Below are 13,614 nucleotides of genomic sequence, written 5' to 3'. Positions count from 1 at the left end.
TTTGGACCGTTATAATAGTCATTGTGTACATTGGCATGAAAATCCTTTTGTGGGCATATGTTTTCATTTCTCTTGGGTATATACCTAGGATTGTAATTGGTGGGTCACTGCCAAACTTTTTTTTTTTTTTTTTTTTTAATTTTACTTATTTAATTTATTTATTTTTGGCTGTGTTGGGTCTTCGTTGCTGTGCACGGGCTTTCTCTAGTTGCAGCGAGCAGTGGCTACTCTTTGTTGCAGGTAGTGGTGGCTTCTCATTGCAGTGGCTTCTTATGTTGTGGAGCACCGGCTCTAGGCGCACGGGCTTCAGTAGTTGTGGCTCACAGGCTTAGTGAAACTGCCAAACTGTTTACTAAAGTGGCTGTACTATTTTGCATTCCTACCAGGAAGTGTATGAGAGTTCTAGTTGCTCTACATCCTTCCAACACTTGAATTTTTTCAGTCTTAATTTTAGACAGTATAGTGGGTGTGTAGTGGTATCTCATTTTGGTTTTAGTTTGCATTCCTTAGTGACTAATGATGTTGAACATCTTTTCATGTGCTTATATGTCACCTGTATATCTTCTTTGGTGAAGTGAGTGTTCTGATTCTCTTGCCCAGTTTTTACTTGTTATCATTGAGTTATAAGAATCTTTTACATATTCTGGATACAAGTCTTTTATTGGATACATGTTTTCCAAGTATTTTCTCCCACTCTGTGGCTTGCCTTTTCAATTTTTACAGTGTCTTTTAAAGAGCAAATATTTTTAATTTTTTTCTTTTTTTTTAAATTAATTTTTATTGGAGTATAGTTGCTTTACAATGTTGTGTTAGTTTCTACTGTACAGCAAAATGAATCAGTTACACATATACATGTATCCCCTCTTTTTTGGATTCTTTCTTTCTTTTATGGTTTGTGCTTTCTGTGTCCTATTTCAGAAATCTTTGCCTAACTTAATGTTACTGACTTTCTCCTGTGTTTTCTTTAAGGAGGTTTGTAGTGTGAGCTTTTACTTTTAGGGTCACGATTCATATAGGAATTTTATGTATGATGGGAAGAAAGTGTTGAGGTTCATTTTTTGGACACACTGGTAACTAATTGTATCAGTACCATTTGTTGAAAAGGTAATCCTTTACCCATTGAACTGCTGTGGCATCTTTGTTAAAAGTCAGTTGGCCACATATTTGAGTGTCTGTTTCCGGACTTCCTATTCTGTTTCATTGATTTCTATTTCGCCTTTTGCCAGTATAACACTGTCTCTACTACTATAGCTTTGTAAGTCTTGAGGGCAATTTGTCTCCAACATTTTCTTTTCAAACTTGTTTTGTCTGTTCTAGGCCTTTGAATTTCCATATTTAAGTCATATTTAAATTTATTTAAATTTCCAAATTTAAAGTCAGCTTGCTACGTTTTACAAGAAAGCCTACTGCAATTTTGATTGTAATTACATTGAATCTCTAAGTTAATTTGGGGGAAATCCACATTTTACATTATTGGTTATTCTGATCCATGAGCATGGTATATCTCTCAAATTTTTTAAGTCTAATTTTTCTCACCAGTGTTTGTGGTTTTCCTCCTATAAGTTTTACACATATATTTTGACGCTTTTGTAAATCAGTTGTTTTATGTTTAATTTTTGATTATTTGTTGCTAGTACATAGAAATATATTTTATTTTTGTATTTTGACCTTGAATTCTGTGACTTTCCTAAAATCACTTATTATCTAGCAGTTTTTTCCAGATTTCTTGGAATTTTTTTTTCATATAAAATCATGTTGTCTGTGAATATTGACAGTTTTACTTCTTTCCAGTATCTGTCTGCTTTTTGGTTTCTTTTTCTTGTCTTAATGTACTGGTAGAAGTGGTGAGAGTAGACATCTTTGCCTTGTTCCCAGTCTTGGCGAATGGGGTGAGAGTGAAACCTTTCACTATTTAAGTGTGATTTTAACTGTAGGTTTTTTTTCTGTATACCTTTTGTCAGGTTGTGGAAGTTCTTCTTTGTTCCCAGTTTGCTGATTTTTGTTTTTTAAAATATCATGAATATGAGTATGGAATTTTGTCAATTTTTATGCATATGTTGAGATTATCATATGATTTTTCATTTTTAATTTTGCTAATATAGTGAATTACATTGATTAATTTTTAATGTTAAACCAGCCTTGTTTATATACATATATATCCTTGTTATATATTTTATAGATGAGGAAACATACACAAAAGTGGTGATGTGAGTAAGTAGACACAGGAGCTCAGGAAGCAGCAGTCTGAAATTAATTACTATAAGTCAAGGAGAGAAACAGATTTTAGTAGTGTGACACACTACTAAACACAGTGTAAACATTAGATGAGAATCCAGATATGTAACAAGGCTGTAGCAAACTGGGAGAATGTGGGTTTAAATCTTGCTTTTTCCAGAACCTGCAGTTACTTAGACAAATTTATCAGTCTCTTTATGTCAGGGTTTCCTTACCTTCCTCCCACCCCCAAAGGATAATTCTACATTTCTTTTGTTCTAAGAAATATTATCCACCCTTATCCTCTCAGCGTTTCTGAAATCAGAAGTTTGTTAGCTTTCAGCTAGACTGTATGGACTTATATCTGGTACTGCCTGTGTCCGTGCATATTGATGCACAGGTGTGGGTCATTTTGCTCTCACTTGGGCTGAACTATTTGCTTTATTAGCACCTCGTGTCAGGGGAAATTTTTTATATTCTGTTTAAAAGAGTTAAAATGTTTCGGTTTAAATAACATGAACATTTGGCTAATGTAGTAAAAGCATGATGAGGGCTAGTAGTAAAAGCAAGACTTCCCATTCTCATTTCCTTTCCTTAGAGGCTTTTAATTGCTTGCATTTTTAATTGTTGTGTTGGTTATTCACATATGTCCAATCAAAGAAAGTTTTATTGTGGAACTTTTAAACATATACAAAAGTAGGGAAAATAAAATAATTAACCTCAAGAATCCTTACCTAGCTTCAATAATTAGCCACATTTTGCTGGTCTCGTTTCATCTGTTCTGCCCCTACCCCATACACATTTATACATTTATATATACAATATACATTTTAGAGGGAATATTTTAAAGCAAATTCCAGACATTGTATCATTTTTACCGTAAGTACTTCTGTATGCATCTTTAACATATAAGGATGTGCGCGCACGCGCGCACACACACATGCACACACACCCCCCTGCAATGTTCAATATGGCTTAACAATAATTTATTTTAAAAAATCTTATTAAATTTAAGTTTAAAATATAATTACTTTAAATTAATTTAAATTTAATTTCTTTTTATAGCTTAACAAAAAATTTAAGGTGTTTAATAAATAATCTAACATCCAGTCTATATCCCAGTTTCTCTACTTGTCTCACAAATGTTGACAATGTTTTGTTTGAATCAGAACGCAAACATGGTTCACATATTACATCTGATTGTTACGTATTTTTATCCAGAAGTCTCAGAAGTTTAACATAAATTTGTATCCCTAAGGAAATTATTACTTTACAGTGAATAAGCATTGAAACAAACAAAAAATATGATACATACATTAGATCACCTAAGGTACAACAGGCAGTGCAATATAAAGGCAGTTGAAATTGCCCAATTTCTGAGAAGAGAGGTAAAACTTTCAAAGCTATGAGATGGTATTATGGCTCTTTTACCAGTTGTGAAGAGCTATTACTGAAGAATCCAATATCTGTTCAAAGCCAACCTTTCAAAGAGAAGCATTATATCATCTAGTAATTTATTATTGAAATAAAGAGAATACAAAAATATTCTAAGGTTAATCAAATAGGAACTGCAAATGAAATTCTAGTAGCCTTTGATATACCTTGAAGTGACACTCTTCAAACTAAAGGTGCTATAAAGAGGTCAAGATCATAAGCACAGGCTATAAAATATGACTCTGATGTTCTGCTTAACTTATGATGGCCAAAAGGGATTCAGAAGAACCTCTAGACCCAGCGTGGAGAAGACTTAGACTAAACTCTGTTTGATACTCAAACACCATGAAACTCTATGAGATGGAAGAAGGAGGGGATATGCAACTTTATGGATAATTATGCGCTATTGTTGGAAAAAGTTTCATGTACACTTAATGTTAAATTTTGGGGAAGCAAGGAAATATACATTAAATTGCTGATATATCTTAGAATCTAGGTTATAGGTAACCAGGTGTGGGGGAGGATTAAATACGATGATTCAAGCAGAGTAATTAAAACCCCGACACACAGTTCAGTTAATGAAGACTTGTCAGCCTGCTAACTTGCTATGTGATTTGGGGCAATATTTGGTATGAACAAGAGGTCTTTAAGCTTTTTTCTCTCCCTACTTCTTTGAATTATCAAGAAAAGTTTATTATTGTTAATTTTAGGGGTTACAATGTATTTCCAGACGATAGGGACATATATAACATACTGAAGAAAGTTTGTTGATAAGTTTTTATGCTTGAAGCATTACTTGCTCTCAGTTACCTGGGAAATAATGAGTCTCAAAATGATTCACAAGGCTTTTACTCTATTTTTTGTTTTTTAAGTTTCTTTACCAATGTGCTTTAAATTAACCTTCTGACCTAATACTTTAAAATTTATTTCAGTTTAAATGTTTTATGTTAGATTCTGAATAATTTGGGATATTATTTAACAATTATGTGTAGTTATACGTTAGAGTTGGTAACATTATTGTACATCTTTTGAGAAAAGTGCTCTTTTTTAGAGTGTGTGTGTGTGTCCTTTTGGAACTTAGTTTTGCATTTTTTTAAAAGTCACGCTTCATGTATTACAGTAACTTGTTATCATTTGAACATGTTAAATCATCACTGCAATAGTAGAGGTAGAGCAGGCATCAGAGCCTTAGGGGGCATATCATAATCTATATTTTTTCCTCTATAATTGTCTTTGGTATTAGTCCCTTGCTTTTTGTTTTCATTAATTTGTTTCTTGCTTTCATTCCTATTCCTTTTGCTATCGTTCACCTTGGTGTTTTTCTTAAAATATTAATTAGCTCCTTAACTTGTCTTGGTTTCCTTCAATCTGTCTTTCCATGGCAATAATTATTCTAAAGCACACCACTTGAGTGTATTATTCTACTGTTCAAAATGTTTCATTGTTTTCCATTGTCCACTAGATTCTTCAGGACCTTTCACAGTTTAGCCAGTTACCTTATTTATCCATCCATCTGTTTTATTCATTCAGCCATATTTATTGAGTTTCTTCTATGAACTAGACACTGCTGTGCTCTGAGGATCAAATGATAAAACAATCAGGAGCTCAGTCCCCTTGGGTCTAATTGAGAAGACAAACATTAATAAAAGTATCATGTGATAAAAGTAAAACTGCAATGATCATGTATCCTACAAAAGGGAGGAGTGTGTATTGTGAGAGCTTATAATAAGGGCACACTAGAGCTAGTCTAGAAGGTCACTGAAAGCTAAGATTTGAAGAGGTGAGGAGGATGTACTACACAAAAAGTGGGAAGGATGATCATGCCAGGTAGAGGCACTGTACAAAGGCTCTTTTCCCAAAAGGAGTATGTTTTGAGACTGAGGGACTAGAAGAAGGCTAGTGTGACTTGGAGCATAAAAAAAGAGGGATCATTGTACAAAATGGAAAAGAAGCTTGGGCTTGACCACACAAGGGGTTTTGAGGCCATGCCAATTAATGTTATTAATATGAATGCAATAGGAAGTCATCCAAGGGTTTTATTTAGAGGTAGGGGGTGGAGGAGTGAAAGACAAGTGGATGTTGGAAGACCAGTTAGGCATTGTTGCATTAGTTCTGACAATAGCTTGGTCATAGAGGTTGGTGATAGTAAAAGAGATAGAAAGAAGCAACAGTTTCAAGAGATATTTAGAAAGTTAAATCAACCAAATTTGCTGACATATATTGCATTTGGGGGTATAAGGAAGAGGGAGATGGCTTCTTGCAAAACTGAATAGATTGCGGTGCCATTCATTGAGCTAGGGAATCTTGAGAGAGTACCATTTGGGGTGAAGGAAAATCATGAGTTCAGTTTTGAGCAAACTGAGTTTGAAGTACCTTTGAGCCATCCAAGAGGAAATGGCAAGTAGGCAGAAGAATATTTTGGTGCTCAAAAGAAAGATCTAGGCTGGACGTATCCAATTGTAAGATATTATCTGAGTATAGGTAGTAATTGAAGCTGTGAGTAGGTGGATTGAGGGTTTAGAGTATAAACTGGCCAAGGCTTAATACTGAGCCTTGAGCGTCAGCAGCATGTAATGGCTAGTATTAGAGATTGAGGGGAGGGTCGGGGTGGAAGACAGAGGAGCAGCCGAAGAAGCAGAGGGAAGCCATGAGAATATTTCAAGGTGAAAGCCAAAGGAAGAGTGTCTTTCTAAAGAGTGGTAAATAGTTTTGAGTGCTGCTGGGAAGCTAAATCTGAAAAATCTTCACTAGGTTTAATGACTCCTTTGGTTATCTATTTCTGTGTAACAAATCATTCTAAATCTTAGTGGCTTAAAACAACAACAGTTTATTATTTCTCAAGATTCTGTGAGTTGGCTTCATTCATCTGGGGGCTTAGCTGGGGCTGGAACATCCAAGATGGGCTTATTTACATGTCGGGGGCTTTGGTGCCCACTGTTGCCTGGGTACCTTGCTTCTCGTCCCTGTGACTTCTGTCTCTCCATAAGATCTCTTATCAGGCAGTGGTCTAGTTCACGCTTCTTTACCTGGCGACTGGCTCCCAACGGGCTGGCAGTGAAGCTTTGAGGCCTGTTAAGACTCAAGGCTGGAACACTTTGACCATACTGTCATCTACCACTGTGGCCAAAAAAGATCTTTGATGACTTAGTGTGGGAGTTGTTTTAGTAGAGTTGGAAAGACTAGGAAATGATGAGCAGATGAAGAAAAATTCCTTATCATTCCCCTATATTTTCTCTAAACTTGACCCAAAATAGGCTACTAATTTCCTGAATGCTTCCTGTTTATTTCCTCACATGCTCCTTTCCGCTAAATATTATTCCTCTCTCTCCACCATATTAAAATCTTACCCATTCTTTTTTTTTTTTAATTTTTATTGGAGTGTAGTTGATTTACAGTGTTGTGTTAGTTTCTGCTGTACAGCAAAGTGAATCAGTTATACATACACATATATCCACTCTTTTAGATTCTTTTCCCATATAGGTCATTACAGAGTATTGAGAAGAGTTCCCTGTGCTATACAGTAGGTCCTTATTAGTTATCTATTTTTTTTTATATATATAGGAAAACCTTACCCATTCTTAAAGGCTTTCTTAAAATCTTCAGTTTCTCTCCTTTGTATGTTGCTCTCCAGCAATTCTGAATTTTAATTTAATTTTTTATCCCAATATTTGTTATTTCTTGCCTTTTATGTTTTTGATCATGATCTTCACTCTGCATGCCCTGCAATCTGCAAAAGGTTGTAGATTCTCAGTAAACTTTTCATTCTTCAAACCAACTCAAATGCTGCTTCCTCGGAGAGCCTTCGCTGGTCCATCCCCCAAATAATCAATTATTCCTCTGTACCTCATGCATGCTTTTACTATTGTACATATCATAACATATTATAATTATTTACATGTTCTTGAAGGTAGGAAATTGCAGTGTCTGCTGTGTTGTCTTTCATTAAATAATTCCTGAGTTATAGCTTGATTTGTGATCCCCATTCTTAATATTTAAGAAAAATGCCCCACATGATAACAATTAAAAATTTTGTATTAATAATGACCTAATTACTTCTTTGATACTGTGCCAAGTTCATTGATACTAGGCCAGTGCATTAAACTATAAAGACAAGTTTTGGTTTGGTGTGTGAGGTAAAAAATTTTTGCAAGAAAGAATATATGACCACACTCTTTGTATCTCTAAATTCTAAGGCTAGAATTTATGAGGTTGTATTCTGTGTGGCCTCAGTAGAAGTATGTCCATATGTAAATTCTCATTGTGAATATTGTACATTGAGCTCGATTCAGGAGTTGTTGATGGCTTCACCATATGGAATGGTTGTTTCTCTACCCCCTGCTGTAGGTGTCGGGCAAATTTTTGCAGCTCGTGTCTTTATATCCTCTGTGTGTGGGTACATACAAGGGACAGAGAGATGAGCTGGTTTCACATATTGGGGAAGAACAATACTTCAGCTCTTGGAGATGGGACTAGCTGGTTCTGCGACCCACCACAGATACGACAGTGGGATCTGTGTGTGTGTGTTTGCATCCGTATCTGTGTGTGGTTTGGGCTGGGGGGAGCACAGATGTTGTTGGCAGGACACTGACCGGTGCTTGTGCTCTGCAGCCCTCATTCCGCTCCTCGTACTGTACTGCTCTAGTCCTTTCCTTAGGCTGTGGGAGTGGGACAAATACTATGGGGGGACACAGAAAAGAATCAGATCCCTCTCCCTGCCTTCTCTCAAACTGGAGAGGGATAGGCAGTTAGGGAAATAGGTCATTAAAACTTAAGGTAGGAAGTATAATTATTAAAGGACTTATAATTTGAGTTACTTCAGTAATAGAACCAGTTGGCAGAATATCCAGCTGCAAGGGGAAACCTCCTAAGAGTTGGTACAGATCAGTCACCTGACTCTCAATGATGTGATCATCATCCAGGAGTGAGTTAGGTTGTGTGCCAGGAGAAATCCGTTCGGGTCCTGAATTAAAAATGTTTTTAAAAGAAATTTCTTTTATCTTCTTTCACTGTTTGCTGACTTTTATTTATTTATTTTTTACATCCTGCAAATTTAAGAAACAAGTAATAACGTATGAGAATCCTGGTTATCTGAAGTTTTATAATTGGTTATCTTAAAGTGACCTAGCTAAAACGTTATCCAAATCTTACTTATTTGGCTTGGTAGAGTCCTTATTTATTTATTTATTTTTAATTATTTATTTATTAATTTATTTATTTTTGGCTGCTTTGGCTCTGTGGCTGCGTGTGGGCTTTTCTCTAGTTGCGGCGAGCGGGGGCTACTCTTCGTTGTGGTGCACGGGCTTCTCATTTTTCACAGGCTTCTCATTGCGGTGGCTTCTCCTGTTGTGCAGCATGGGCTCTAGGAGCACGGGCTTCAGTAGTTGTGGCATGCGGGCTCAACAGTTGTGGCTCACGGGCTCTAGAGCGCAGGCTCAGTAGTTGTGGTGCACAGGCTTAGTTGCTCCGTGGCATGTGGGATCTTCCCGGACCAGGGCTCGAGCCCGTATCCCCTGCATTGGCAGGCGGATTCTTAACCGTGGCACCACTAGGGAAGCCCTAGAGTCCTTATTAAATCCTGAAATAATGCCATGTTTGTGGTAGGCACTCACAGAATAACTGATTAAAATTTAAGTTGATCTTTAGTCCAGCCTTAGCAAAATCACAAATAATTAGGGTCTGAACCATAAACAAATATGAAACAAATTAAGGGGAAGTTGCACTATTATAAGTACATAAAGTTTGAGTATGCCTAATGATAGACAATCACCTTCCTAATCTGCCCTTTGTTTTTCATACCTATGGAGAAATAAATTGTATTCTTTTTTTTTATAAGAAATTCAGGAAAGACTCAAAGGTGAAAAAGGGCAGTAAGATAGTTATCCAAAGGAAAGAAGGAAAAGTAGGGCAGTCTTCCTCAATTTAAATTGAAGTTATATTTCCTTTTCTGTCAGCTACCAAAGTGATTATATAAGAAATCTGGAATGGTGAGATCAATAAAATTAACCATTTAAAATAATAATATAGAAAACCTCAATTGTATTCAAGTAAAAATAAAACTTGGTTAGTATAAAGTTTTCTGTGCTTATTAGTCCATTAGACCGAAGCTTTGCAAAGTATAATCTTATGAAGACCCTAATAAAGACCAATAATGTCATGGTTATGGGAAGGTTACTGTATTATTGAATTACACATGATTTATCCAGTTCTTAAAATTTGCAGTCCTTCTTTGATGCTCTAAACTTGATTATATAGCAGGGGTTATTTGAGTCTGTATTCTCTCTTGACACACAATCTTACATTGCAACTTGTCTCTAAAATGGGGATAATAATAGTACCTACTCCGTTGGTTTGTTATAAACATGTTATAAATATGAAAAGCTCCTAGAATGTTGCTTGACATATACATAGTGAGTGCTCATTATGCTAGCAGTTATTGTTGTTTATTTTTATTGTTGTTATTATCCATGTACTTGAGAACTGGAAGTGAATAGCAAGAGGGAGAAAAGTGCCTCTTTTCATCAAAGAGTAACTGGGGGAAAAGCATAGGATTGTGCTTTATAAAAACAAATAATCTAAAATGTTCATAACATTTAGTAATTAGTGGTTCAAAATCACCAGATTGATTCAGAAATGGATGATTAAAATTTTTTTCTAAAAGTAGTTATTTTTATAATTAAAATTTTCTTTTTCCATTTAATAGAATTAGTTTATTTTTTACATTAATATCTCAACACTTGATTTTTTAAAATGCAGATTATGGTTTCAATAACAGGCAGCATAATGCAGTGTTTAAGAGCACAGCATCAGGGACCGGACTACCTGGGTTTATATTCTGTCTCCTCATCATTTACTGTGTACCTTCTGGCAAGGCTCTCTGTGCCTCAGTTTTTATCATTTGTAAATAGGAATGTGTAGTGCCTGCCACATTTGTTTATTTTGTAGATTAAATGAGCGTGTGTGTGTGTGTGTGTGTATACACACACACACACACACATATATGGTTTAGAACAGTGTCTGCCGTATAATAGTTACTACTGTATAATTGTTGTTGCTAATGACAGTTTTCTTTGCATCATCAGACATTTAAATTTGAGTACTCTCTTACTAAAGTTTCCTGCAATTAAGTCTCAGAAAACAGCTTTTATAAAACTATTTTCCTGTCAAGTGTTCAGAAATAAAAATCCTAATAAATGTCTTGACAGCCAGTACTGTGATTTTCTATCTTCTTCTTTCTGTTTGTCAGCTTCTCCTTAAACACATCTCTAAACCAGTTCCTTTAGGAACATGATCCCTGTCCCCAGACACCTTGGGAGTAGTGGGACCATATTTTATCATGCATCTTTAAGTCCTCCGAATCCTAAATGCCTCATATTTGGTAGGGGCATAAAAAATGATGAGAGAAAGCAAACATAATTTTCAAGAAACATTCTACTGTCTTACAGTATATTTTAATAGCCAGTGAAGTATAAGCAGAACTCTGTGTTAATGTCCTTATAAATGTCTGAGCTTTGGGGCTAGTGATTATATCTAATCTACCTTTTATTGAGTTGCGATGTGTATGAAGTTTTCTTGTGTTTAATTTTGTTATAAAATAATAACACTATTATAAAAGAGGTATAGATAACTGCTTGAATGGATCGTTTACTGTGTTTTTTGCATATTAATATATTCTAATATTCTGGATGAGAGTAAGTGATACAAAAATTTCTGCCATATTTGCTCATTTTGATTTTTTTTTGTTGAGGATTTTTAAAAATTTAGTGAATGGAAGAGAACATTGCAGATAGTTAAGTACAGTATCTTTTCTTCCCTTACTCAGTGTTATTTCCCTCCCTCTTCCCCATCCGAGCAGCAACAATTATCATGAATTTGGTGTGTAGCCTTCCAGTTCATGTTTTTTTACTTTTCCTATATGTGTATGTTATACACATATAAAACTACACTAGGTAATTGTTTAATAGTGCATATAGATGCTCTTCTCTATGTATCATTTTGCATCTTGCCTTTAATTTGTATTATCTGATGATTAGTGTATTTGAGCGTCTTTCTACATATTTATAGGCTATATGAGTTCCCTCGGGTATTATTTTTTTTTTTTGTTGCCCATTTTTAACTTTGGGAATTATCTATTCATATTTGTTGCACATTTTTCTAGTGGTTAATTTTATATTTTTCTACTTGATTTATGTGCTATTTGCCTTGATTTTCAAAGTCCACATATTCAGAAAGACCTCCCTTGGTGATTATAAGACATTGCTAGAATTTCAACTGTAGACTTTAGGTTTGGAGTAATTCAACCCTCCTGAGAACATTTTTTCACTAAGGATTTTTATCTTTTTCCTGTCCCTGTTTTCTTGCCATCACTCCTTCCTATTTTACTAGCGCATTTCAGCTATAGAGGAGTTTTTCCTGCCTCTTTGGTGATGAGGGAGGGTGGAAGTGATATGGAAGGCGGAAATAATAAGAAATAGAAAAATGAATAAAAATTCGACAAGTTTATAAAATTGATATTGCTATGTGTAAAATATGCTTGTGACCCTTGGCTTTTTGTTTTACTTGAAGTACATTCTAGATCTAGCATTGTGCAGCCAATAAAAAGATAATGCTTATCATTATCTGATTAGGGGTGTGTGTGTGTGTGTGTGTGTGTGTGTGAGCATGACTTGATAAGTTGTGTGTGTATGTGTACATGATTTGGGGTCTATTGTTGTCCTATCCACTATTTATTTATACATGAGGTCTCTGCAGTGCTGTTATCCACTGGATTCTTGAGATAGGTCCACGTATCCATTACTTTCCAGAGCTACTGCATTAACAGTTGAAATCTTCTTCCTCCAGTGCCATTGGTGCTTCGATATTTATCTTCTGGCAGGGTGTGGTGATAGCTGCAAGGGCTTGGAGTTCCCAAGCTGTTTTGCAAGTGTCACAGAACCTTTGAGGTTAGAAAACCTTACTCAGGGAACGTCCTGGTCCAGATTTCTTAATTTAAGGGTCCTTCCTTATTATTGCCTCTGACTTCTGCCTTAAAAGTAGGATCAGCGCCAGGAGAAAAGCTCATGACTCTTGGCCATGGGCACGAAATCTTGGCTGATCCTGATATAGGAATCTTGCAGCAGATTCTCTTGACATGAGTCTTTTGGAGAGAGGTGCCACTTTAGCCGAGCTTTGCTAGGAACTCTCTTCTTAGAATTGAATCTGATTTTTTTTTTTTTAATGGTTTGATGTAAGTCATTGAAGAAACTTGAGTTCTTAAGTCAGTGTAGAATGACTTCAATCCCTAATTTATCAAGTTCAGAAATCTTCAAGGTGAGAAATAGAAAGGCTGTAAGCAATACAATTATGTCTTGTTTTTGACAAAAGTAGTATAAACTCTGGCAATTAATTTGGAAGTGATAATTTTATTTTATTTATTTAAAAAAATTTTTATTAGAGTATAGTTGATTTACAGTGTTATGTTAGTTTCAGGTATACAGCGGAGTGATAATTTTGAAATGTGTTCTGTATTTTAAAGAAAACTCCAGTATTTGTATAAATCAATCCCTGAGTATGCTGATCCCGGGTTTCATTTCTTTTTTAAAAAATTTTATAAGTGATAAAGACTTTTGTTTTCCTAAGCACTATATCATCACACTTAAATATTATTAATAATACCAGTAACATGTATTTCAAATTTTCCCGATTGTCTTAAAAATCTTTGCTCTTGATTGTTTTGTCTCTTATTCTCTAACAGTTCCACCAGCCCTCCCCACTCCCACTCTTTGCTTTTTCGTGCCATTGATTCATTGGCGAAACCAAGTCATCTGTCCTGTAACATTCTGGATTTGACTGATTGCTCCCTATGGTGGTGGATAACTTGATCCTGTATCCTCAGTTGTCCCTGTAAACTGGTGGTTAGAACTGAAGGCTTGGTTAGATTCAGATTCAACCTTTCCTTCCCTTTTTCTTTCCTTCCTTCTTTCAATGTTA

At 35.4% G+C, this 13,614-nt stretch overlaps 1 protein-coding gene across 3 annotated transcripts in view; it reads left to right on the top strand.

Moving 5' to 3' along the window:
• Window positions 1-13,614, top strand: part of INTS6 (integrator complex subunit 6) — a 108,006-nt gene that overhangs the window by 43,416 nt on the left and 50,976 nt on the right. The gene's annotated exons all lie outside the window — the stretch shown is intronic.

This window comes from Eubalaena glacialis, chromosome 16 (genome assembly GCF_028564815.1).
Source record: "Eubalaena glacialis isolate mEubGla1 chromosome 16, mEubGla1.1.hap2.+ XY, whole genome shotgun sequence".
Classification (NCBI taxonomy): Eukaryota; Metazoa; Chordata; class Mammalia; order Artiodactyla; family Balaenidae; genus Eubalaena; species Eubalaena glacialis.
Note: the sequence above shows the minus strand (reverse complement) of the source record. Positions and strands in the feature narration are given on the sequence as shown.